The sequence below is a fragment of the Calliphora vicina genome, chromosome 3 (assembly GCF_958450345.1).
Source record: "Calliphora vicina chromosome 3, idCalVici1.1, whole genome shotgun sequence".
Lineage (NCBI taxonomy): Eukaryota > Metazoa > Arthropoda > Insecta > Diptera > Calliphoridae > Calliphora > Calliphora vicina.
The window spans coordinates 59494676-59500796 of NC_088782.1; positions in this window are offsets into that span (position 1 = coordinate 59494676).

Consider the following 6121-nt stretch of genomic DNA (forward strand, 5'->3'; position numbering starts at 1 on the left):
TGGTCATAATTATTTTTATATTATTCGTGAGAAGGGTATATATAAGTTTGTCATTCCCTTTGTAATTTCTACATTTTTCATTTCCGACCCTATAAAGTATATATATTCTGGATCCTTATAGATAGCGGAGTCGATTAAGCCATGTCCGTCTGTCTGTCCGTCTGTCTATTGAAATCAATTTTCTGAAGACCCCAGTTATCTTCGGGATCCAAATCTTCAATAATTCTGTCAGATATATGAGGAAAAAACCAGGACAACCTCGTTTTTTGACCTATTTTTTTACCTATATCTGGATTACTAAGACATTAACATAGACAATATGGATATCTAATGATAGATATTTCGATGACATTAGCAACGACGTATATAAGACCATACATAGTAAGTTGGAGCTACAATGGATCAAAATCGGAAAAAAAAATTTTGAACCCGAATTTTTTTTTCTCCAAAAAAAATTTAAATTTAAAAAAAAAAAAAAAATTTTTAAATTTAAAATAACAATTAGAAATTTTTTTTCCAAAAAATTAAAAAAACAACTTTGGAAAAAAAAAAAATTTTTTTTACCTAAAAATATTTAAAATTTTTATATTGAAGTATAATTTGGTGAAGGGTATATAAGATTCGGCACAGCCGAATATAGCACTCTTACTTGTTATTAGATGATATTAAAAATTAGTCCAGGAATAGCTTAATAGATAAGTTGGGCAATGAGAAAGTAATAGTCAAGTTATTCACCCTTATCGTGGCTGGCATATATGTGTTTTAAGCATATGACAGTTTCGTACTAGATTAAAAAAACATGCTACATTTTATGTTTAATCTAGTATGAAACTCTCGTAGACGTAAAACACATTCGCGATAAGGGTGATTCATCATTATCGCGGTTGTGTTACAACGCGTTGATGCTTTAGTGGATTCTCCACCGTATAACTAAGATCGTAGACAACCGATTATTTGCGGAAAAAAAACATCACTCAAATAAATGCTAAGCTTGATAAATACAATGGGAGCTCTGCACAATCAATTTTAATGATAAAAAAGTGATTTACTAAATTTCGTTGTGGCCGTTCCAGAACGTAAGTTGCCGAACGTCCTGTACGCCCAATTGAAGTCTCTACACCCGAAACAATTGAAGAAAATTACGATATGGTTTTGGCCGATTCGACCCGCTCTCATATATTTTATTTCAAACCGATCAGTCCCTTAAGAATTACACAACGTTTATATTTTTTATTGTGTTAAAGCAAATACTTTTACATTTTCTGGTCACCCTATGATATCGCCCAAACTTAGTGGAGACAACTACTTGAAATATTTTCTTTAATCTATTACAATAACTTTTCAGTACAGACACACACCACAATTGTAAGAAATTAAGCAAATTTACAAACCTAAAAATACCAGTATTAATACCTTTAACGGCCATTTTCACAATGTACGATTAAAAGTTAACGTGAACTTTAACCGCAAGTTAGGCTAATATGAATTTCACAATGTACGATTAATTCTTAACTGACACTATTTAACAACAAAGTTGCTGTTAAATATAACCGAATAAATTTCGCCGGTTAGCATCTTAATTGTAAGAAATATAATAAAAGAACATGGAAAAACATTTATATTTTTGTAATATTTATAATTTTTAAAAGTGTAAAGCGAAGAAAAGTAAATTTTGCACGGGGTGATCCATATACCACCCGGATATTGCACTTTCAAACCAAACAACAAATGTGCAGTTTTCCTTGTTGGTTTTCAGTAATTGTTGTTCAGTTTGTTCTGTAAATTTTACAGTTAGGTACCTTAATATTTTTGAGTTTTATACGTTTTTTTATTATACCACTAAAAAAACACAAATTATTATTTTTTATCCCGTCTTTTAGACAATTTTTTATATTTCAATCTCTCATTACACTATTTTTCGTAAACAAATGTATGCATTATTGCCATACTTTCTACTGAATGCTTTGGTTAAGTAATCAAATGATGGTGAAACGTAAATCGGTAACCGTTGGTTAAATGGTCCCCGTTAAACAAACCGACAGTTAGTTAATTTTCCGGTTAAAATTAAATAATCGTACATTGTGAAAATGGCCGTAATTTGAATTACAAAAATAAAGATATTCCTTGCAATGTGAACTAAGGATATGTTTCTGTGAAACGAAATGAACAAGTTTTTTCAAAATGTGTTATAATGTAAAATTTATTTATCAATTTCTATAATACAGAGGTCACTCGTTTTTGTATAATGAAACCGTAAGCTCAGACTTTATTGATTTATTTTCTGAACTGGACCGGTCTTCTGATATCTATAAAGCTCTTCCCAAATGTCATACTCCATAATAAAAGCTGTACAATATTGCCGGCAAGTTCTCCAAACGTGAGTGTAATGGAAACATCAGCTCAGGAATATTATAAAATAAGAGAACTCTTGGAAACATAGACAATAACTAGATAGGTAACTGAGAGCCAAAAACCTAAGTCTGTTGTCAAAAACCTAATTCATGAGAATGTATTGCATGTATTTTGTTATTGTATCACCCGTATGTGTGAAAAGAGAGTAATTTTTCAATATATATTACTCTCTCCTTCCATTCTATGTGTTTATTCTATGCTTGGAAACTTCTTTGGCTATATAATTGCAAATCTTTTAAAATATTACCTCAAATTGGGTGTTCAGTCATTGGTGACATTGGTGGTCAATCATTTGCATTGATTGTTGAAAAATGTCTGAGTTACGGTCGTTAAATTCAGGATGCTCCCTAACTATAACGTAGGCTATAGGGATTGCAGCTCGATTTAACATAATTCTGAAAAATACGAAGGACTAGGATAACTAGTGAAAAATTCTCAAGATTTTCCATTCCTTGGATATACCAAGTCATATGGAGGCATTTTATATGCATATTTTTTAATAGCTGTCTTTGGTGACCTCGTTTTCCAAGTTTCCAAAGGAATGGCAACAGATGTTTTCCTGAGGAGTGCTTTGGTTAGACATTTGATAAACAGAGGCAATCCCCTCTATTCGTTAGAAGTCGACATATGAAGTGAACAATCGACTGTCGGATATACTCGGATCCCAAAGTTGGGACAGATCTATCAACAATCGATGATTGAAATTGATTATTATTTCCATGGTTTTCAAGAAGAAAGACGACAGACTAATGGCCCTAAAGTTTTTCGATCCAGTAAGAGTGGAATTCCTACCGTATTTGGTATGAAGTTTAATCCAGGACTCCGATATGTGACCATGCAAGGCAGTCTGATTCAGCCAGGGTATAAACTGGTCCATATTTCGGTGGAGCTTATGGGGAATGTGTTCCATCGGTATCAACGTACGAGAGATGGTTTTGTGCTGTTCAGATGTGGTGACTTTTGACACGAAAGCAAAGATCGCCCAGGCCAGCCAAAACAGTTTGAAGACCAAAATTAGAGGCATAACTCCATGAAGATTGTTGTAAAACTCAACAGGGCTTGGAAAATTAGTGGGATCTACTCAAACAGCTAGCAGCAGCATTCATCGTAAGCGTAAGAGATCATATGTGAAGCTCGGCTAACCAGCTGAATCGACACCAAAAGCAAATACCCAGAGCAAAAGTGTCCATCATACGGAACGCAACTGATTCGTTTGAAGCGAGCATTGACCGAAAAACGCCCAGAATATGTCGCCAGACATGAGACCGTAATATACCATCATGACAACGCTACGCCACATGTTGCAAAACCTGTTAAAAAGTATTTAAAACGAAGCCCAGACGCGCTCTAAAATTCTACACCATGCCTCGTCCGACTACTATTTGTTTTGACCGATTCAGAATGCTATGTACTTGGTGGGAGCAAGAGGGCGATGAGCTGCTAAAATCTTGTCTGATCATCACAGAGTATCCGTTATTGGCTTGATTCATTCTTGACCTCAAAAGATGAACAGTTCTTTTAGCCCAGAATCCATATACTGCCAGAAAGATGGGAAAAGGTCATAGCTAACAATGGCCGATACTTTGAATAAAGTTGTGCAAATGTTTCAAAATAAAAACTTAAAAAAATCCCGCATTTTGAAGTTCTACGCCAATAACAAGATGAGATTGCAGACTTTGCTTCAATGACGCTGAATTAAAATAATCCTGTTAGTTTTTTTGGTAAAACAAGAACAGATTTCATATACATAGTCTATTTATTATATAACCATCTACTTATGTTCTTCAAAAATCCATTCAAATGTAAAATACAGAAATTTTGTAAACAATCACAAAACTTTTTTTCTGAGATTAATTAAAATTTGAATTAATTTTTAATACAAAAATATGTAGTCTCAACCATTGTTATCATTTTCCATCTCCATCTCTCTCTGTCTCCCCGTATGTCTTCCCTTGCTTACAAAAGTTGCTTTTATTTATCAAAAACCTAACCACTTAATGGCTACAAGTACAAATATTTACAAATTTTATGTGAGGCAAAATTAAAAATGAAAACACAGTAAAAAAAAAAACAAAACAAAAAGCAAAAAATAACAAAGGGTATGCAGATATAATGCAACACAGATAAAATGCAACATCGAAGGTAGAAAGGGAGCAACATCACACCATATTCAAATTACAAATTGAGTAGGAATACGAACGAGTATGGGAGTTGTGTACTGCAGAGTGAAAATACGAGTATATTCGTAGTGTTTTCTATATAGATTTACACATATTTTACGATATGTAAACAATTGTCTGGATGTATGTATGTGTAAAGACGAGCAAGTATACATACATATATAGAGTTTTTATTACATGCAGACACATTACGTTTATATGCTGCAGCATATTGTAAAGTTACGCGCCAAACATGGCCTACCTCGCCTTAAATTCCAGTGAGACCATCAGTGACGTATTTTTGTTATACACTTTGCAATGCATCTCATCCCTGCAGCCATCATCCATCGCCAACGTTGAGGCAGCCAACCACACAAAAGAAGTAGGAAGGAAGGAAAGAAGGCAACAGAAATTAAATTCCAGTGAAAAAGTTTGTTGCATGCTTTACATGCTGTATATAGAATTCCAGTTTGTTGCCATTTTAATTCTGTTTTCTGTTTTTTATGCTTTGTGCTCTTTTTCGAGTTCCAATACTACGCATCGCATCATCATCATCAGCTTCAGCACATCGGCATCGACATCGACATCAACATCGTTAGCATTGTCCTAAACAGAAATTTGTAACTCTGAGTGCATCAGATTTTTACTACGTTTTATTGATTTTTTTTTCTCGTTTCTCATTTTTTGTTTATTGTGGATGTTGCTGGTTTTTCCAATCCCTAGTATTTCTGGTTCTTGTGGGAACGACTGACTGGCTGACTAACTGACTATCTGGCTGGGAGTAAGTAGTGAGTGAGTGAGTGAGTGTGTAGTAGTATATAAAATATAATCAACAAATGTACATACCACACGAAGTCTGGTTTAACGACCACACCAAATATCCAACAACAAGAACAGCGACAGCAACTAAAAAATGCTGTATGTTGTATGAAAAATGTGGCAAGAGGAATAGTAGCAACAACAATAACAGCAAAATATGCAACATGGTTAAATAAGAAAAAAGTTGTTGTTGTTTTTGTTGTCGTTTCTTATGCGAAATGAATGTGCAACGTAATACTTATTGGTGGTGGCAATGTTTCAGAATCAGCATCTCTTTTCTTTATCTGTTGTTATTGTTGTTGTGGTAGTTGTATTTGAAGTGAAGCGATGACAAAAGTGTCGGGGAATACACACCCAATTCTATCATCTATTTTATAGTCTACTGTGATCCAAAAATCATTATAAAATTGATGGCTGTCAGAATCGGAAATACATATTTATGTCATCCTAAGATTTTAATGGAATACATTGATAAATTTTTAATGCTTTAAGCAGCCGTTGCCTCACAACTCATTTTCAGCATTTAAAATAGAAGGGCCTTTACTTTACAACATATGAAATTTGTTGAACGAATACTGCGTATATTCTTGTTGTTCAAAAAATTTTGTTTTACCAAATTAGACTGAATAAACTTTTCTTTCTCATCAACTGCCTCTTCCACATTTTGTAAGCCTTACCCAAGGCTTAGAATACTCAATAAACATTATTTTCTAACTAGCATTCTCTTCCAC